Source organism: Zootoca vivipara, chromosome 2, assembly GCF_963506605.1.
Source record: "Zootoca vivipara chromosome 2, rZooViv1.1, whole genome shotgun sequence".
Taxonomy (NCBI): domain Eukaryota; kingdom Metazoa; phylum Chordata; class Lepidosauria; order Squamata; family Lacertidae; genus Zootoca; species Zootoca vivipara.
This window is the reverse complement of record NC_083277.1, coordinates 106,979,126-107,001,284: the sequence shown is the minus strand read 5'-3', so window position 1 is coordinate 107,001,284 and position 22,159 is coordinate 106,979,126.

The following is a 22,159-nucleotide window of genomic DNA, read 5'->3' as shown; positions in this document are numbered from 1 at the left end:
GATGTCCTCCAAAGGTTATATAGTTGTTTAATTCCTTGGCTTGGAGGTTGCATAACTCCATACCCTCCAACATTTCTCCAATGAAAAGCAGGACATTCTGGGATCAAATCAGAAACCAGGGACTGTCTTCTGTAAATCCGGGTCTGTCCCTGGACTATAGGGACACTGCATACTTCCTATTTACCTTGTCTCATAATAATGTTTCATCAAAAAGTATGCAATTGGATATCGGGATACTGTATAATTGAGCTAAACAACAACACACCACTGCCTTTTGGTCCTACTTTCCCTCTTTTTCATTTTTTTGGCTTACATTTACAGATATGTATCACCCTCTCCCTATTACATGTTACCCTGGTTGTCACAAGCCAATGCTGAGTGAAAACATGTTTGTCACATAAAGCGTGAAATAGCTTGAAATCTCTCTCTTTCTTTCTGGAATTTTGTTCTGACCAGTTTGGCGCTGGGAGAGCTGTATGGCACAAGGACAGTGTTTTCTTAGGCATTACCAAGACATTTTAGCGCCACTTGTTTTGAAACAAAAGTGATTGTTTCAAAGCCATTTTGCCCACAGTGAAACGAGTTGTTTCGGTTCATTGGTTTCTCGCTGTAATGTACAAGAATGTCTTGCAAATAAAAATAAAAATGCCCAAGGTGCTTTATTTGAAAGCGGACTCAAAGATTTTTAAGGCATCTCGTGCATTTTGAACTCAATGAGGCTTACTTTTGAGTAGACATGTACAGGATTGTGCTGAAAGTTGGGGAGCTATTTCGCAAAGCTGCTCCGTTTCAAATGACTGTCAGTTTCACAAGCCAAGTCATTCTTTCTCACCAGCTCTAATTTGTATGGTGCATTTCCTAAGCACCTTTTGCCTTTTTTAAAAAAGGAACAAAAACCAGAACAACACTGAGAACAGAGACATGCTTGTCATTTACACTATACATTTATTTGTTGCTGCAGGAAAATGGGTATATTACAGCTTAGGCAAGCACTATTGCCACAAAAGGTGAAGAAATGCTCTTAGGTTTGCAGAACTGCAAAAAAATGGAGGCAGGGACGCGGGTGGTGCTGTGGGTTAAACTACAGAGCCTAGGGCTTGCCGACTGGAAGGTTGGCAGTTCGAATCCTCGCGACAGGGTGAGCTCCCGTTGCTCGGTCCCTGCTCCTGCCAACCTAGCAGTTTGAAAGCACGCAGCCGGAAGCTGTATGCCGAGTCCCTCGGCCAGTAAAACAAGATGAACGCCGCAACCCAAGAGTCATCCGAGACTGGACCTAACGGTCAGGGATCCCTTTACCTTTACCTTTAAAAAGTGGAGGAGCATATTATGGATGGGTGATTAGACAGTGGAGAAATAAACCCAGTTCCATGGGATAGCAATGAGGCACTGTCTCATTGAGGAGAATGAGGAGAACTAGTAGATGTTACTCATAAGATGGGATGTATTTGGGCTCTGATCTGAAATCCTACTGTTCACATTTTTTTTGTTAAAAAAACAACAACCTGTGCTTTGCTTATTATTGCAAATATTTTTGTATCAGCCCTAAATCCTATTTCCATGGCCGCTTATAAATATATATGCATACATAACTAGGGGCGGCTCGCTCCAGTCACCAACTCCACCCACCCCGGCTGAGGACAGATGTGAAAAGCCATCATTTCCCATTCATCTCAGCAGCGCCGTTTCTGTTCCACTGCAGTTCGGGTACCTCAAAAGACATTGTTCACTGTGGCCACGTTTAATAGCAGAATTGCTCAGGTAATTGTACACCTCTGACCTCAACGCAGTGGGAGAGGGATAACTTGCTGGGGGGAAATAACGACAGCAAATTGTGGAGCGGGGAAATGGCCCGATTTCTGTCTAGACAGGCATGTGAACTGATACGATATCTGGTACCGTTTCCCAATTCCACTGAATTCTCTGATATCCCATACGGTGAAGACATACTTCAAATATAGAAAAGCAAGACTTTACCCTCCTCCCCACCCACCCCCAAAATTGCTTTGATTTACTTTGCTTTCTGGTGTTAAGTGTCTATGTGTGTCGGGGGGGCACTCTTTGCCTTTCCTTCTCTGTGGTAAGTGGGGCTACATCCAGGAAAATTATTGCAGAATATACTGTTGTGAAAGATAGACAGAGGGTTAAATCCACCTTCAATGATATATAGAGCCAAGAGGAGAAGTATAAACACCTTGACACCCCCAACTCCCTTTTCCCACCCACCCCCCCAAAAAGGACAAACACTTGAGATCTGTCTCCGGCTGGCTTGCTTTAAGGCGCCCTCATAAAAACTAAGATAAACAGTTTATCAGGAGATGAATGCACAAATGCAGCTTCCAAGACAAAAGTCTCCACCTTTTGGGGGGGATGGATGGACTCTAGATAGTATGGTTTTGTTTTGTTTTTTTTAAAAAAAAGGGGTAATGGTGAGGATGAGATGGAATCAGCAACAGAGCAACTTCAAGAAGCCATCCCATTTATTTTCACGAGTTCATATGCAAAAGCGCATTTGTGTTTGTTGTTGTTGTTTAGTCAAGTCCGACTCTTCGTGACCCCCATGGACCAGAGCACGCCAGGCACTCCTGTCTTGCACTGCCTCCCACAGTTTGGTCAGACTCATGTTCATAGCTTCGAGAACACTGTCCAACCATCTCGTCCTCTGTCGTCCCCTTCTCCTTGTGCCCTCAATCTTTCCCAACATCAGGGTCTTTTCCAGGGAGTCCTCTCTTCTCATGAGGTGGCCAAAGTACTGGAGCCTCAGCTTCAGGATCTGTCCTTCCAGTGAGCACTCAGGGCTGATTTCCTTTGTGTTTAATGGTGGCTATTGCAGATGGTGGAAGAGATTCCTTGTATTTTATTCGCCCATGTGGCACATGCAAAAATTGCTAATTTATGAAAGGAGAGATAGTGCGCCTCAGGCTGTAACTACAGAGCTCGCTCCTAAAAGGAGGCAGTCGTGGCCACCAGCCTTGATGACAACTCTCGTCAGCCCCAGCCACCAAGTTGGCATTGGCCAAGCTAAACATAAGCTATTCTTTTTCCACCCTTGTATTGCATGTGTGGGATAATTGTTAATACAGCTTGCAGCCTGGCTTTGAAACCTCACAGCTAACACTCCTTGGAAGCATGTTGTGTTTGTGGTTCAAGAGTTTCTTCATTGTTGCTCATTGCGATTGCATCAGTACATTCGTCCTCTCGGGACTTACGCAACTCTAAAGCATTCATCATGGGCTTAGGCTTGAAAAATATGTATTATTTATAGGCCATTTCTTACTGCCGCTGCAGGTTTCCTGCCAGCTCCATCCATTTATGTCTACATTCTACAGTGCAACTTTCTTGCTGAGGCTATCTTATAACTTCCAGAGGGGAGCATTCCCTGTTGCTTACTCACTAGTTAGTCAGCCACTTATTTCCTGCGCTCCCAACATCTAGGGCAGGCATCCCCAAACTTCGGCCCTCCAGATGTTTTGGACTACAATTCCCATCATCCCTGACCACTGGTCCTGTTAGCTAGGGATCATGGGAGTTGTAGGCCAAAACATCTGGAGGGCCGCAGTTTGGGGATGCCTGATCTAGGAGTTAGCGTTGTGATGAAAGCATGAGCATACCTCTCCGATAATACACAAGCAGGAAGCATTGGAAACGTTTTAGAAAATGCGACATTTGCCATGTCGTTCTACTGCAGTGTTAGGGCAACCTTCTGTTACTCTCCAGGTGTGCTTGGACTACAACTCCCATCAGCCGCTGCTGGTATGGGTGATGGGTGTTATTGTCCAAAACATCTGGAGGGCATCATATTGGGGAAGGCTTTGCAGGGTATGTCAGGTCCTCTAAGTGTCCCTATTTTTCAGGGACAGTCCTGGATTTACAGAAGCTGTCCTAGTTTCTGATTTGATTCCAGAATGTCCTGCTATTCCTTAGGACATCCCTGTTTTCATTGGAGACATGTTGGAGGGTATGGAGTTATCTGACCCCCGAGCCATCTCAATGCAGCCATGTATAGGGAAGGTTTTTTTTTAATTGTTTTGCCAGCTCCTGCCAACCTAGCAGTTCGAAAGCACGTCAAAATGCAAGTAGATAAATAGGAACCGCTACAGCGGGAAGGTAAACGGTGTTTCCATGTGCTGCTCTGGTTTGCCAGAAGCGGCTTTGTCATGCTGGCCACATGACCTGGAAGCTGTACGCCGGCTCCCTCGGCCAATAATGCGAGATGAGCGTGCAACCCCAGAGTCGGTCACGACTGGACCTAATGGTCAGGGGTCCCTTTACCTTTACCTTTTATGTTTTTATATATATTGTAAGCTGTCCAGAGTGTCTGGGGCAACCCAGTCAGATGGGTGAGGTATAAATAGTAAAATTGTTGTTGTTGTTGAACAGGACATCCCTATTTTCATCAGAGAAACAGGGGTGTAGGAAGATTGGGGCGGTAGGGGCGGGCCACCCCAAGTGGCGGGCTCCAAGGGGCGCCATCGCAGGCTTCCGCCCCGCCCCCAAAACATGTGCCCCGCCCCCGGAACACGTGTCACACCCCTCCGGGAGGCGCACCATGCCCCTAGAACGCGCGTCACGGCCCTGCGGGAGGTGCGCCCCACCCCTGGAACATGTGGCATGCCCCTCCGGGAGGCGCGCCCCGCCCCCAGAACAGGCGCCAGCCCCACCCCCGGTGCCGGAGCATGAAGCTCCGCCACTGCAGAGAAATGTTGGAGGTTATGCCATGGTGATCCAGCAATTGCTCATTTTTAGATGGCGAAACTGAAGCAGAGAGAGAGATAGAGAGAGAGAAAGGCTGAGTGGCACACAAAAGCAGATAGAAAGAGGGGGGGTTGAGTATTTTAAAGATCAATGGAAAGAGAGGACTCAGGATGTCAGTACTGACACTGAACTTTGAAGATTCGAATTGCATTATCGAATGACATTTTCAGCAAAATGTCCCGCGGCTCAAAATGTTCAGCTCCCATTGACAGAACAAGAGGGCAGGAGATGTACTGCAATGTCTTTTCTGAGAATCAAGAGCATAAGCTTTAATCTCCTGTTTTTTCACTTTGTTTACTGAAGAAACATCCTTTTTAATGACTTTTTGTACTGTATAATCAATAAAACTGTGAAGCAGAATCAGCTGAATAGCCTCACACTCCATTATTCTCTGTCCTGCAGATACTAAATTACGTGAGTGGTTTAAGGTGGCGCTGTGGTCTAAACCACTGAGTCTACGGCCTGCCAATCGGAAGGTTGGCGGTTCTCCTGCCAATCTAGCAGTTCGAAAGTAGATAAATAGGTACTGCTCTGGTGGGAAGGTAAGCGGTGTTTCCGTGCCCTGCTCTGGTTTTGCCAGAAGTGCCTTAGACATGCTGGCCACATGACTCAGAAACTGTCTGCGGACAAATGCTGGCTCCCTCAGTGAGATGAGTGCCACAACCCCAGAGTCTGGACTTACTGTAACTGTCAGGGGTCCTTTACCTTTACCTTTTAAAGGTAAAGGACTTCTGGGCAGTTCAGTCCAGTCAAAGGCAACGATGGGGTTGTGGCGCTCATCTCACTTTCAGGCCAAGGGAGCCGGCGTTTGTCCACAGATAGCTTTCCATGTCATGCGGCCAGCATAACTAAACAGCTTCTGGCACAATGGGACACCATAATGGAAGCCAGAGTGCATGGAAACGCCATTTACCTTCCCACCGCAACGGTACCTATTTATCCACTTGCGCTGGTGTGCTTTTCAACTGCTAGGTTGGCAGGAGCTGGGACAGAGCAATGGGCATAGCTGCCAACTACCCCGTTTTCCCCGGGAAACCCCGGTTTTTACTTACCTTTTCCTGGTGGTCCCCCGTATCACTTTGTCTCCCATTTTTCTCCGTTATTTTCTCCTGCCAGCGGCCATTTTTTTCCTTTCTGATTTGCCCTTCTATGGGCACCAAAAATGGCCACCGCCGGCTTCATAGACGCTAATTCCGGTGTCGGCATCGATGCACTTCCTGACATGCGTAGAAGCGACTTTCAAGGCCGGCGGCGGCCATTTTTCGTGCCCATAGAAGGGCAAAGCGACACCGGAAGTTACGTCGACGCAACTTCCGGTGTCACACGGCTGCCGGTCCTGGATTCTGCAGTCCGGGACTTGGAAGGTAAGGCAACGGGGGCTCGCTCCATCATGGGGATTCGACCCGCTGACCTTCCGATCAGCAAGCCCAAGAGGCTCAGTGGTTTAGACCACAACACCACCCACGTCCCTCGTGAGTGGTTTAGGAGTCAATAGCCAAGGTGTCTTAATTGTGTGTGTACTCAAAATCCCTTTGCAGGTATTAGTTACCCCGCAACAACCACAGCTACTAATATTACTGTTATCATTGGATTATGACTTATGTTTTATGGTGTGTTCCTAGTAAGAACATAAGAAGAGGCAGCTGCATAAGGCAATGCCCCCATCTGTTCCAGCATCCTCTTCTCACAATGGCCAACCAGTTGCCTGTGAGAAACCAGTGCAGAACATGAGCACAACAGCTCTCCGCTCCCCTGACATTCCCACCAACTGGTATTCAAGGAACGCTTCCTCTGATAGGCTTTGTCCTCCATAAATGTGTGCAGTGGTCACTAGTCACGAGCCCTGAATCAGAATAAAAATCCCCTGATGGCATCTGATATGTGGAGACAGGGCAACTGGGAGCACTGCAGACCCACAACGGACCACCATTCTCAGTATTAACTGCTAGGAATGGGTAAGATCCGGTTTCTCTCAGTTTCTCATTTCCCCCACATTTTTATTTTCCTAATTGGTTGTTTACAGGAATAAAAGTTCTTTCAAGTATTGCATTTCCCCAATTCATGTCCCAGCAGTTCACTAAAGGCAACCATCTCTTGGAAAATGTTGCATTATGTATTTTAAAAAACCCTTCCATTCCTCTTACAATCCAAGTCAGTCAGTCTGTCCAATCTTGCCAAACCCAGACACTTCAATAATCATTCCTGCAATCAACAACAGAAACAGCCCCCTCAATCCAGCTAAATAAGATTGACATAGGAGGAGGAATTTTGAGTCTCTTCTCCAATGTTACTTGGTGCTTTTACTTGGTATAAAAGCAAACACTGAAAAAATAAATCATACAAAGCGCCACAGCAAGTATCATAGAATCGCAGAGTTGAAAGGGACCCCGAGGATCATCTAGTCTAGTCCGACCCCCTGCAATGCAGGAATATGCAGCTGTTCCATACGGGGAGCGAACCTGAAACCTTGGTGTTACCGTGTTTCTCCTAAAATAAGACGTGCCTCTAAAATAAGCCATGGCACGATCTTTTAAAGCCAAAAAAAAAATAAGACATCTGTCACAGTGGCCGGAGTGGACTACTTCAGAGTAACGACGCTACGCAGCTCTGCATTTTTATTCTTTTATTGGTGCTGCGTATTTACAGTGCTGAAGTCATGCTATTTACACGGAGTGATGTGGTCAGTCGGTTTCAGAACCTCCAAGTGACTTTTGGCGCGTCTTTCCCCAGCACAAAAGTCTTGGAAGCCCCATCCTCTTTCCCCTCCTCTTCCGGCGTAATTCTGGAGTTGGGGGGATGGGTCTCCCCCCCTTACTTCCCCCTTCCTGTCCCACCTGGGACCCTGGCTCCGCTACCTTGCCTGAGCCTCGGACCCGACTTCCTGCTTCCCCACTGGAATCGGAGCTCCCTCTGCTTCCCCCTGTGGTCGGTGATGGGCTTGAACTCAGGAGGGGAGGGACTTCGCGATATCCCCTGTCCCTCACATCCACCCCCCTTCCAAGCTCCCCTTCTCCCCTCCCCAGGTCCCCCCCAGGTGTCGGTGACGACTGGAAGCCTAAGAACTCCGTGCTTTCCGAGCCCGTTGGTGTGAACACCTCCCCCCAGTCCTGCGAGGCTCCCCCTTCCGCCTGGGAGGACTGGAATCCCAAAAATTCCGTGGCGTCCGAGCTGGTGGGGGTAAAAATGTGCTGCCAATCTGCTTCTGCCTCTGACTGTGTGGATCTCGGTGACACCCATATCTCGTCTCCCGAGTCCTCAAACTCTGCTTCCCAGCGCCATGGTGAGCTGCTCTCCCGTGCCTCCTCCTCCTCCCCCTCCCTTTCCATGTGCCAGGGCTTGGGTCTGTGGGGATAGAGGGCGTGAAATTCTTCCACCAAGAATTCCTCCTGTATCTGAGTGGCTGGGACCCATTCATTCTGGGACGGTGGAGCATCCTCCCATGCCATGAGGTACTCCAGGCCCCCCACCCCTCTCCGTGAATCAAGGATGGCCGTGGCCTCATTGAGTTGCTCCCTGCCTCCCCTCTCCCCCCCTCCCTCGGGGGTTTGTTCGCTGTCTCGGAGCCTGCTGCTTTCCCTGTACGGCGACAGCAGCGATCTATGAAACACTGGATGCACCCTCATATCCTCTGGCAGTGCCAGCCTGTATGCCACCGGGTTGACCTGTTGCGTGACCGTGAAGGGGCCCAGCCGTCTGGGTGCCAGCTTTTTGCACCTCCCTCTGGTGGGAAGGCCCTCCGAGGACAACCAAACCTTGTCCCCCACCCTGATGACCTCCCCTAGTCGCCTGTGGCGATCCGCCCCCTTTTTGTACGCTTCCTTGGCCCTCTCCAAGTGTTCTCTGAGCTGCTGGTGCACCGTCTCCAGTTCCTCTGCCCAATCCTCAGCCTGTGGGCCCTCCTCCTCCTCCTCCCCCTCCCTCTCTGGGAAAGATCTGAGGTCGCGCCCGTAATTGGCCTTAAAGGGCGACACCCCTGTGGAGACGTGCACTGCATTGTTGTAGGCAAATTCTGCCAGTGGCAGGCGATCCACCCAGTCCGTTTGCCGCTGGCTGACGTAGCATCTCAGGTACTGCTGCAGAATGGCGTTGACCCTCTCCGCCTGTCCATTGGTCTGCGGGTGTCTAGCCGTCGACAAGCTGACCTCCACCTGCAGGAGGTTCATGAGCCGCCGCCAGAACCTGGAAACAAATTGGCGGCCACGATCCGAAATAACCCTTAAAGGTAATCCATGCAGTCTGAATACGTGATCAACAAACAGTTTGGCTGTCTCTTCTGCAGAGACCGCCCTGGCACACGGTATAAAGTGGCACATTTTGGACATGAGGTCCACCACCACCAACACTGCGGTCTTGCCCCTGGAAGAAGGCAGATCTGTGATGAAGTCCATGGACACCACTTCCCACGGCCTGTGTGGTGTGGCTAAGGGCTCCAGCAATCCTGCTGGCGCTGCTCTGACCACCTTTGCCCGCTGGCAGGTGTCACAGCCCCGTACATAGTCTCGAACATCTTCCCTCACCCCTGGCCACCAGAAGTGTCTCATGACTAGGTGAGCGGTTTTGTCCCTTCCAAAATGACCCGCCGTTGGGTTGTCGTGCATCTGCTTGAGGACCGTACGTCTAAGCTGGGTGGTGGGCAGGTACAGTGCACCCTTGTAGAAAAGCAGCCCCCTGCGTTCTGCAAAGTCCTTTGCCTGCTCCCTCCCCCCTCTCAGTTCTCTGAAGATGCGGTTGGCAAATTCATCCGCTGCCGTCAGTGCTGTGAGTTCTGCCTCGCTCACCACTGCTGCTCCGCAGGACCATGCTGACGGGGGGAAAATGTGCCTTGGTGCTGGTGGCGCCTCCTCCTCCATGTACTCTGGCTTGCGGGAGAGGGCATCCGCCCTGACATTCTGCTCCCCCGGGATGTAGTGTATGGAGAAGTTGAAGTTCGAGAAGAACTCTGCCCACCGTATCTGCCGCTGGTTGAGCACCCTGGCCGTTCTCCAGAACTCCAGGTTCTTGTGGTCTGTGCACACCTGGATGGGGTGCTTGGCGCCCACCAGGAAGTGTCTCCAATGTTTGAACGCAGCGTGGATCGCAAGAAGTTCTTTGTCAAACACCGTGTAGTTGCGCTCGGGCTGTGTCAACTTCCTGGAGAAGAAGGCACAGGGTCTCCACTCCCTGTTGGCGTCCAGTTGCAACAAAATGGCGCCCACAGCTTTCTCAGAAGCATCTGTCTCAATGCGTAGGGGCGCGTCCTGGACCACGTGGAACAGGTTCTGGTCCGAGGCGAACACCCTCTTGAGGCTTTCGAACGCTGCTTGCGCCTCTGGTGTCCACCTGAACTTCTGCTTGCCTCTCAGGCAGTCAGTGATGGGAGCCGTAACGCGAGAGAAGTTCTTGATGAACTTCCTGTAGAAGTTGGCGAAGCCTAGTAGGCGTTGGGCATCTTTGCGCGTCCTGGGGCTGTGCCAGTCCAGGATGGCCTGCACCTTGTCCTTGTCCATCGCCAGCCCCTTGTCTGACAGCTTGTAGCCCAGGAAGTCCACCTCCTTGGTGTGAAACTTGCACTTCTCCAGCTTCACATACAGGTGGTTCTCCTTCAGGCGCTGCAACACTTCCCTGACATCTTTCACATGCTGCACTGGGTCATTGGAATAGATAAGGATGTCATCTAGGAAGACCAAGCAGTTCTTGAAGAGTAGGGACCCCAGGACGTGGTGCATGAAGGCCTGGAAGCATGCTGAGCCCCCTTGCAACCCGAAGGGCATCACCAGATATTCAAAAGAGCCCAGAGGCGTGAACATTGTGGTCTTCCACTCATCGCCTTCCCGGATCCTGATCAAGTTGTACGCCCCCCTCAGGTCGAGCTTGGTGAAGATCTTGCCCCTGCGTGCTGCTGTCAGCAGATCATCCACTCTGGGCATAGGGAAAGCCACCGGTTCCGTCATGCTGTTCAGCCGTCTAAAATCCACCACCAGGCGGCGCTGTTGTGTGTCTTTCTTGTCCACCCAGAAGACCGGGCTGCCCCCTGCTGCCTTGCTTTCTCTGATGAACCCCCGCTTGAGGTTCTTGTCGATGAAAGCGCGCAGATCCTCCAGTTCCTGGTCTGACATGGCGTACAGCTTGGCTGGGGGTATAGTTGCCCCGGGCACCAGGTTGATCTGGCAGTCAAAAGGCCTGTGCGGGGGTAGGTGGTCGGACTCCGCTTCGCTGAAGACCTCCTGCAGGTCCCAGTACGGCTTGGGTATCGCCTCACCCCCTTTGACGTGCATGGTGGCCACCGTGGCTATCGGAGGCCCCTCCCCTGGTTGGTGCTGCATGCAATGTTCCAGGCAAAAGTCCGATCCAAAAGTGATGCATCTCTGGTGCCAACTGATGGAGGGGTCGTGGCGCGCCAGCCAGCTCATGCCCAAGACGATGGGGGGGTCTGAGATGGTGGTGACGTTGAATGCCAGTGTCTCTGAGTGCCTTCCCACCGGCATTCTCATGGGGGGGGTTTGATGAGTGATGGCCCCCCCCAGCAGCTCTCTGCCGTCAATGGTTGCCACGTGAAGGGGAAAATCCAGCTGCAGAAGCTGGATCTGGTGCTCTTCTGCAAGGTTTCTCGAGAAGAAGTTCGCTGAGGCACCACTGTCAATTAAGGCAAGGACTGTCAGGGGATAGCCATTTGGGAGCGTTAGCGTGACTTCTAGAACCACTCCTGCTCTGGGAGGGGTGGGCTGGCTCTGCTCCTCTCTGTGCGGGTGGGCGGGCTGGGGCGGTTCTCTGCTGACTGTGCCTGGCTGCTGCCCCTTGTCTCCTGCAGCCAGGCTTTCCCGTTTCCCTGCTGTGGTGCTGCGTCAGTGGGGGAGGGCACCACCGTTCCCGCCCTTCCTTGCCACTCCCTGCGATGTGGGCAGTCTCTGACGAGATGCTGGGGGGAGTTGCAGAGAAAGCAATTCCCGCCCTTTCCCTCCTTGCGTCTTGGCGCCGCTGGGGTTTGAAAAGCCCGCGCGCGCGCGCTATCAATCTGCATGGGTTCCTGGTCCTGGCTGGCCCCAGGCGTGGCTTGAAAGGGTTGTTGGGGGAGTGGTTTCTCCTGCGACCGTGGGAACCAAGCCCGCTTTGCGCGCGTTGCTTGTTTGTCGCTCCACCGGGATTCCTGTCTCACCCCCACCGCCAGAGCCGCTTTGCTCAGCTGATCCATATCACTGGGCTTTGGACCTCTCGAGAGCTCATCCTTCACGTCCTCATGCAACCCCAAGTAGAACGCCGCTTGCATTGGGGGTGACCCTAATTCCCACCCCAATCTGTGCACCAGCATGGTGAATTTCGCCCAGTACGCGCGAACTGTCATATTTCCTTGGCGTAAATTATGAAGTTCCTCCTTAGTCTGGTCCATATGACTATCGGACGAATACATCGTTCTCAAACCTTCTAGAAATAGTTGGACATCCTTCATGCAAGGATTCTTTGTTGCGATCAACGGTCTTAGCCATTCCCTGGCTGCCCCGGTAAGGTGCTCCACAATAAACGCTACTCCGTGCTCATCATCAGGGAACTCAGCGTGGTGTAGCTCAAGAGCATACACCATCTCAGTCTCAAAGCCCTGATATTCCTTCGGGTCTCCATTGAACTTGCTCACTAGGGTCCCGGCTCTCCTTCCTGGCAGCACTTGGACTTGGGGTGCCCCTCCCGCCTTGTTTTTCTCTGCATCCAGCTTGTTTTGGAGGTCTACCGCCACCGCCCTTAATTCCTGCTCTCTTTCCTGTAGTGCTCTCACCTGTTCCGCCAGTTGTAGCCGGTCGTCCTGGACCTTCTTAGTCTCTTCTTTAGCTGCCTTCAATTCCCCCTGCGCCTGCAGCGACAGCTGCTGCAGTTCTTGCTGGGCTTGCTCCGCGATCTGCCGTCATCTCTCCGCCTCTGACACGCTCATCCCGGCAACTCCAAAGTAGCCCAAAAAAGACTTGGAGGTTGCTGTCACAGTGGCCGGAGTGGACTACTTCAGAGTAACGACGCTACGCAGCTCTGCATTTTTATTCTTTTATTGGTGCTGCGTATTTACAGTGCTGAAGTCATGCTATTTACACGGAGTGATGTGGTCAGTCGGTTTCAGAACCTCCAAGTGACTTTTGGCGCGTCTTTCCCCAGCACAAAAGTCTTGGAAGCCCCATCCTCTTTCCCCTCCTCTTCCGGCGTAATTCTGGAGTTGGGGGGATGGGTCTCCCCCCCTTACTTCCCCCTTCCTGTCCCACCTGGGACCCTGGCTCCGCTACCTTGCCTGAGCCTCGGACCCGACTTCCTGCTTCCCCACTGGAATCGGAGCTCCCTCTGCTTCCCCCTGTGGTCGGTGATGGGCTTGAACTCAGGAGGGGAGGGACTTCGCGATATCCCCTGTCCCTCACAACATCCCCCAAAAATAAGACGTGTTGGGGGTACCGGTACCTACCCAACCCTGACGTTCGCGGGACCCTCCTGGGCAGGAGGAAATAGCCGCCTCAACCCTGTTGTGAGGCCGTAGCAGGAGACCCGGGAACTCCCCTGCGGAAGAATCGGGCACGCTCGCAAAAAACAAGTAAGCGGCGGCTGATCCTTCTGGCCCCGATGCCGTCCGACGCCACGAGGAGCTGCAAGAAAGGAGACTCAAATGAAAGGGGGAGCGTGAGCGCTCCAACGCAGCCGTTGCTGGAGTTAGCCCCCAGGCGTCTCCAACCGAGAAGAAGCTCCGCAGAAAGCCCCCTAGGAGGTCAGAGAAAAGGCAGCTTCGTTGCTGAAGCCGCACACACCGCCGCTCTCCAGCTGATCGGCGGGGAAGCGCCCGCCCAGGAGATGTAGGGGCGGACTCCAAGCACAGCTTCCTGAGCGCTCACGGCTTCTCGAGCACTGGCGGGGTGGCCGCGCAGGCAGGGGACTCCCAGAAGCTCGGAGCTGCTGCTGAAGAGAGCGCACACGCCACACAAAAAACGTGAGCGCTCGTGGCACCGTGAGCGCTCGTGGCACCGTGCTCTTGCTCCACGGATGCCTGTAAAAAAAAACCGCTGCAAAAACAAAACAAATGGAAGAGAGGTGAAGGTAAGGGCTGGTGGAGGAAGGAGAGAGAGCTAAAAGGGGAGAGGGAATCGTCCAGTGATGCGGTCGACCAATGATCCGAATGTTTTAGGTGCCGGGGCAAAGCCCCAGCCGCGCCGCGCCACACCGTGTGAAGCCCAGGGACCCGGCAGCGGGCGGCGCGCGAAGCTGCAGGACCCGGCAGGACCCGGCAGCAGCCTCAGCCGTGCCGCGTGAAGCCCTGGGGCCCAGCAGCAGGCTCAGCGGGCGGCGCAAGAAAGCCCCGTACTTAATAATGCTGTACCATGCTTACCAGTAATTAAAAAAAGACATCCCCCGAAAATAAGCCGTGATGTGTTTTTTCAGAGGAAAAATAAATATAAGACGTGTCTTATTTTAGGAGAAACACGGTATCAGCACCACGCTCTAACCAGCTGTGCTATTGCCAAGTAAAGGAGAAAGCACAGCTTCATATAGAGCCAACTGTGTCATCTTGTAACAGGGGACTCAGCTACATTAGTAAAGAAACGACGATTTGAATGTGCTATAAACATGCAACACCAGATGGCACCAGAGAGCAGGAATTTTTATGCATCATTTTCCATAGGGTTTTTCCCCCCTTATGTGTAGATCCACCCAGAGATAACAGGGTAATGTTATAAAATAAAGGGGAGAGGAAATCAACATCATTGCCATCCCACTGTGTCCTTCTGATGTTTTATGTGTGATGAAGGGTGGCAGTTGCAAGGACTGAGATTTGCACAATGATTTAAATCGGGCATCCCCAAATTTTGTCCCTCCAGATGTTTTGGACTACAATTCCCATCATCCCTGGCCACTGGTCCTCTTAGCTAGGGATCATGGGAGTTGTAGGCCAAAGGATCTGGAGGGCCGCAGTTTGGGGATGCCTGATTTAAATAATAAAAGGATATCAAACCATGTAAAAGCATTATTTTTATCACTCTCCTTGCCTGGCACACCTGATGCATGGATTTTTAAAGGAATGCAGTATGCTATCCTAATTTATACCTTACTTATACCAATTGTGGGGAATCCATGCTACTCAAGGTGTTGTTGGGCTCCCACTCCCATCAGCACCAGCCAGCACAGTCAGTGGTCATGGATGATGGGAGTTGTAGTCCAACAACAGCATACCCTCTAACATTTATCTGATGAAAATAGGGGTGTCCTATTCAATAATAGTAATAATAATAATAATAATAATACCCCACTCATCTAACTGGGTTGCTCCAGCCACTTTGGGCAACTTCTAACATATATAAAAACATAATAAAACATTAAGAGAAACTTAATTTATTATGATTTATATGATTTATATATGTATTTGGGTTCATGGTTCGGGCTTACGTTTTTTCTGTTTTTCTGTTGCTTTTTATTATTATTGTTTTGTTTATTTGCTTGTCTATGTTGACTTTATGTGTATTTTAAATCAAATAAAGTCTTATTTTAATATTAAAAAAGAGAGAAACTTCCCTATAAGGGGCTGCCTTCAGATGTCTTCTAAAGGTTGTATACTTACTTACCTCCTTGTCTTGGGGGTTGCATAACTCCATACTGTCCAATATTTCCCAATGAAAATAGGGACGTCCTAAGGAAAAGCGTGACATTCCAGGATCAAATCAGAAACTGGGGTGGATTATTTAAATCTGGTACTGTCTCTGGAGAATAGGAAGACTTGGAGGGTCTGCAAAAGTTGAAGGAGTACAGGCTCCCTACCCCTGATTTATACATTCATTCTTCCCTGAGCATTTTTTTTATAATAAAAAAAGTTTATATTTGTTAATTATATTATTTTCTCTTTATTAAAAACAAAGAGGGTGATTTTGGAAGGGTTGAATAATATTTTATTGATGGCTGAGCCAATAGGTTTTCACTGAGATCCTATTTAGCATACCATTTCTCGCTGTCACATCTAGAATCTAGAACTTGGGCACTGAAATGAAAGGGGACAGAGAGCTCATTTAAAACATTTTTCTCCTTGTAGCTTCCCCACCACCTCGAAGCAATTTTCAACTCCAAAGGGAAGTGAGTGGAAATATTAACCAGGCATACTGAATAACTCTAGCAGTTGAAATAATATCTGATATACTTGAACGAGCATACCTAGATACTTAGGTTTATTGATATGAGTGAGTGTGCATGCAACGGAGGTCTTTGACTCAAAACATGATTCACCCGTATCAGTTGCAACTTGCATACTTGTAAATAATTTGTTACAAGCGGAACTGGCTGATTTCTAAAGAGAGACCTGGATAAAGTTCCCATATTTCACAGAGCCACAGAAATATTAACCAAGAGGTAGCTGCTATGATCATGCTGACCGATTCATTTGATATAACCCAGGACTCTGAATTTTCACCTAGAACTCCTTGGATCAAACCCAGAACATCTGGATGAGTCAGAGTTCTTTTTAAAAAAGGAGAAACACATCTGTTCTTAATTTTGATTAAAGACTGGAGAACTCATCATGGCCCTAGGTAGGTGGGTTAATTCTTGAAAATATAATTACAATGCAAGTAAGGGGACGAGAGAGAGGAAGAGAGAAAACTGAGAGTGATCATAGGGAATATTACAAAACTAGCACTCTTTTCCCCCAAAATGGAAACATGCTCATGGATTCAGCGGCTCCTAAATCAAGAGACTGGTGTAGAGTACGCTAGTAAAACACTTAAGGCTATGAAAAACCTCTGCGGAGAGCACTATTAACTTCAGTGATTTTTCAGAGCCGAGAAGAGGGAACTAAAAGGATAGCCTATCAAGCAACGTCCTATTTAAGCAAAGTACTTAAATACTGATTTACTCCAAGAGATGCTTGAAATTAATCACGCATGCAGTCTTCATTGAAGGCGGTGGTGGGTCTGCTATTAAACTTTAATAGAAGTCTAGTACCGAGCCACACACATTCTGCTGGCTAAGCTAAATGTGCCTACTGAATGCAAAGTGAATCCACATTCTCGGATATTTCCTAGCGAAATGTTTGTAAATGTCTCAAAGGTGGTGGAAACAGTCACTTTATCAAATTTGAAGCTGAAATGCAGACATGTTCTCCCTTACCAGGAAAGTATGTTTTGGACAGAGAATATAGCAGCGTGGGTAGGTGTGGGGGGGGGGTTCAGAAGGCATCTTTCAGGGCAGGAGGAGGGGACCCCTGATTGGTTCTTCTATTTTCATTCTGGTGGTTTTAGATATGCAGATACCTGCTATCCTCATCTGATAAGGACGTAAGAACAGCTGCTGGATCAGGACAATGGCCCATCTAGTCCAGGATCCTGTTCTCACAGTTGCCTGTGATAAAATTGCATCTATGGTGAACCAAGGTTTCCTGCACTGACCTGGCATAATGAATTGATCTTGCCCCACACTGGAGCAGGAAGCCTCTTGCATTGCCGACTTTGGAGACAGAAGTTTGGAAGAGAAATCCTTATTCTCTTAAGCACAATAGTGATTGCTCCAAACACATTAAAACTTGATTAAATTTACATCTGCCCTCGTCCGCCTTTAAACAAATGTTCCCCATGAAAATACTTAGGCTAGAATAAATCACAGACACTTAGTTTTGCAAATAAGTGAGTGTTTCACTCACAGAGTTTCAGAAATTACAGCAAACAAGTCTCCATCCATTGGCAGTAAAAATAAAGAAGAAAAGGGTTCCAGGTGATTTAAAAAGAAAAGGATTTGGTTTCCTTACTAAAAAAAAAAATCATGCAATATTTGGTTTAGCAGAGATGCAGTCTGTAAAAATATCCTTTTAAAGAGATTTTCCATTCAGTTGGTTTTTCTTGCACCTGAGGCAAGATGTATGCCTTCTTTCTTTGAGGAAGGCAGCAAAGAAGAGAGAAAAGGGAGAAGCAATGGTTGCTGGGAGCCTCCTAAGTCACACCTAGTGATGACTTGAGCTCAGGGCTCAGGTTAACCCTTTCATGCATGCAAGCATGAGTCAGTAACTGTAAATTATTACAGCAGAAACCTCCAGAACCTGCCATTGTCCATTAAGTCTGAAGTTGCAAGAGGTCTTCAGAATTCAAAGCAGTTTCGAGTACAGGGCTGGAGAATTCACAAGAGGACATCCAACTGATGACAATGGAATTGCCTGGCCTTTTATGGAACAGAACTAGATTACTTAACCCATTCACAGTCCCATGTGCCTTTTCTGAATGTGTCACGTGCTTTGCCCCTAGAATGTACAGTATATTATTCATAGTTAACTATCCCATTAACTAGAAGAGATGGAGAACTTTCAGTCCTCCAGATGTTGTTATCGACTCCAGCTCCCATCAGCCCCAGGCACTGTGGCCAACAGCCAGGCATGTTGGGAGTTGTAGTCCAACAACATCCAGAGGGCCACAAGTTTGCCATCCCTGGTGTAAAGGAACCAGGGGCATTGCTAGGTGTTTAGAGTGTGTATACTCAGGATGCAGGCTCATGACACAGAGTTATTATAGAGTGCCTCTGGGAAGGTTAAAATAGTGGGATGGAGCACCCAGCTACCCTGGGTGCAAAGTTGTTTCTAAATAATTATGCTTAAAAATGGAGGGAAGGGGCAGGAGATATAGAATCATAGAGTTGGAAGTGTCCACAAGGGCCATCCAGTCCAACCCCCTGCCAAGCAGGAAACACCATCAAAGCATTCCTGACAGATGGCTGTCAAGCCTCTGCTTAAAGACCTCCAAAGAAGGAAACTCCACCACACTCCTTGGCAGCAAATTCCACTGTCGAACAGATCTTACTGTCAGGAAGTTCTTCCTGATGTTTAGGTGGAATCTTCTTTCTTGTAGCTTGAATCCATTGCTCCGTGTCTGCTTCTCTGGAGCAGCAGAAAACAACCTTTCTCCCTCCTCTATATGGCACCCTTTAATATATTTGAACATGGCTATCATATCACCCCTTAACCTTCTCTTCTCCAGGCTAAACATGCCCAGCTCCCTAAGCTGTTCCTCATAAGGCATCATTTCCAGGCCTTTGATCATTTTGGTTGCCCTCCTCTGGACACGTTCCAGCTGGTCAGTATCCTTCTTGAACTGTGGTGCCCAGAACTGGACACAGTACTCCAGGTGAGGTGTGACCAGAGCAGAATATAGTGGTACTATTACTTCCCTTGATCTAGATGCTATACTCCTATTGATGCAGCCCAGAATTACATTGGCTTTTTAGCTGCTACAACACACTGTTGACCAGGCATCCCCAAACTGCGGCCCTCCAGATGTTTTGGCCTATAACTCCCATGATCCCTAGCTAACAGGGCCAGTGGTCAGGGAAGATGGGAATTGTAGTCCAAAACATCTGGAGGGCCAAAGTTTGGGGATGCCTGCTGTTGACTCATGTCAAGTTTGTGGTCTACCAAGACTCCTAGATCCTTTTCACATGTACTCCTCTCAAGCCAGGTGTCACCCATCCTGTATTTGTGCCTTTCATTATTATTATTTTTTGCCCAAGTGTAGTACTTTACATTTCTCCCTGTTAAAATTCATCTTGTTTGCTTTGGCCCAGTACAACCGATCTATAGGGCCTGGTACAACTGATCTAGGATTCAGCTCATCTGGACAACCCCTAAAAACACTGCCTCCCCTGTCCTGCTCTGGCAAGAGGAGAGTCTTCAAGATGCTGCTGGCTTCCTAGAGAGCAGGGTTTCCTCCCAAATATTACTGACCAGCTGACCTGGAAAGCAGATACCGGTATCATAGTTCAAACTCCTTCCCCCCCCCCCCAAGAGGTAGGGAAAGTGTTTCTCTTACCCTCTTAAGAATAAGGCAGAACAGGTTTTAATGGCAGAGGTGAAGACGTCTCTCTCCCGCGCATATATATTTGCATTTCTCCAAAGAGGTCAGGAAACTGTGTCAGGTGTTACGCTGCTTTATCTACACCAGTGATGGCGAACCTATGACACGCGTGTCAGACGTGACACGCAGAGCCCTCATCGGCCCATTCGCGCTGTTGTTGTTGTTCCCCCCCCCCATATTTGTTCTTCCGCTCCTCCTCACGCTACAGCTTGTCTCCACTGTTAAAACCCGGGTCCTTTTTTGTTGTTGTTGTTGCTGGTAGCCAGAGATTGGTTTTTTAACCCTTTCTGTGCTTTTTTTCTGGTGCTTTGGCAGACTATGATTGGGTGTAACAGCGTTCATTTTTTAACCCGTTCTGTGCTGGGTTTTTTGGCGCTTTGGCAGACTATGTCGGTGCTGTGTGCTAGTTCCAGCAAAGGTATTATTCGCCATTTATTTCTGTTCTCTTCCCCCCCCCCCAAAAAAAAGAGGACAGGAGTTTACAATCAAAACTGACATCATATCCACAACCATGCATTCAAAGCATGTTGGCTTCCCTCCCAAAGATTCCTGGGAACTGGTAATAGTAGCTCTGCGAAGGATCAAACTACAGTTCCCAGGATTCTTTAAGGGGAAGCCACATGCTTTGAATGCATAGTTGTGGAAAACAGGGAAATCAACAAAAGAACAGGAAGGAAGCAGAACCAGGAGAAAATGGGGAGCAATTGTTTCAAGCCCTGTTCAAGTTTTGTTAAATGTTTCTGCGGAGGGATGAGGTTGCACACACCTTCCACACAGCTTTCAACCTTTCTACCTCGAGCAAGGAGGCCTGAAGGAACTGGTAAGGGCTTGCAGCCTTCCCCATGGCTGGGCAACCCCCCAGTCATAGAATCATAGCCTTGTAGAGTTGGAAGGGACCACGAGGGTCATCTAGCCCAACCCCCTGCAACTTCAGGAATCTTTTGCCCACAACCCTGAGAATTAGAGCCTCATGCTTTACCGACTGAGCCATCCCATAAGTTTGTGAGCAGGGCTGCAACTGCATCCAACTCCTTAACAATCCCCATCCCAGACTTTCCCATTCAACATGGAAGGATGGGAAGGGAGACAGGAATGAGTCTAGTGGCATGCAGTTCCACACTCAATCAACGGATGCACTTTAAGAGGCACTGAGCAGCACTTCCATTGCAGGACAGGACAGTGGTGTGGACATAAGAGCCAACTCCTATGGGCCAAGGTCCGTTCACCACCTCCACCCAATAAAATATTTGAAGGGACCAGGAGACCCCAAAGTTGATGGAAACTGCCATTCAAATGGTATGTGTATGCCAAGTCTCTGACTGATTATGTGGAGCAGGGCTTACCTGTCCCTGCCCCCCATATTTTATTCAAGTTGGCACCCCCGGGTGGGTAATTTTGCATGCCCCGGCATGGCAGTGACCAGAGGAAGGATAGGAATTGCCAAAGGCTCCCTTCCCCTGCCAACAGGAGTGGCAGCTTGGGTCCACGACCGTGGGTGTCATGCAGCGTGCATGGCCCTGCCACCAAAGTTTGTGTGGATGTCCGGCCACGTCATGGGAAATTCTGTGGGTGCTCTCAGACACCCAGGACCCCAAGGAGCTGGGACCTATGCCCACCAACACACATACATTGCATTGCCTAAATTTGGACATAGCTTTCGGAAAAGATCACAAACTTGACATGAGTCAGCAGTGTGATGCAGCAGCTAAAAAAGCCAATGCAATTCTGGGCTGCATCAATAGGAGTATAGCATCTAGATCTAGGGAAGTAATAGTACCACTGTATTCTGCTCTGGTCACACCTCACCTGGAGTACTGTGTCCAGTTCTGGGCACCACAGTTCAAGAAGGATACTGACCAGCGGGAACGTGTCCAGAAGAGGGCAACCAAAATGGTCAGAGGCCTGGAAACGATGCCTTATGAGGAACGGCTTAGGGAGCTGGGTATGTTTAGCCTGGAGAAGAGAAGGTTAAGGGGTGATATGATAGCCATGTTCAAATATATGAAGGGATGTTATATGGAGGAGGGAGAATGATTGTTTTCTGCTGCTCCAGAGAAGCGGACATGGAGCAATGGATTCAAACTTCAAGAAAGAAGATTCCACCTAAACATTAGGAAGAACTTCCTGACAGTAAGAGCTGTTTGGCAGTGGAATTTGCTACCAAGGAGTGGGGTGGAGTCTCCTTCTTTGGAGGTCTTTAAGCAGAGGCTTGACAGGCATATGTCAAGAATGCTTTGATGGTGTTTCCTGCTTGGCAGGGGGTTGGACTGGATGGCCCTTGTGGTCTCTTCCAACTCTATGATTCTATGAAAAGGAAGAAGCCAGCAACACATTGGAAGCAAAATGCCTGCGATGGGGGGAGGGGGGGTTCTCTTATTTCTTGGATATCATCGTTGCCCTTTGAAGAAAATAAGAAGACAGAAAACGAGGAGGTGCAAGCCTGATGGGAGAGCTTCGTCCAGACCTCCCGACAGTGTTTGTGTAACCACCCCGCTTCTCTTGCACGCCTGGACTATTTCAAGAAGTTACCTGAGGAAGAAGGGCCGGCAGCCGCTGGATCCTCAAATTAATCCCAGCAGAGGGCGCTCTCTCCTCCAGCT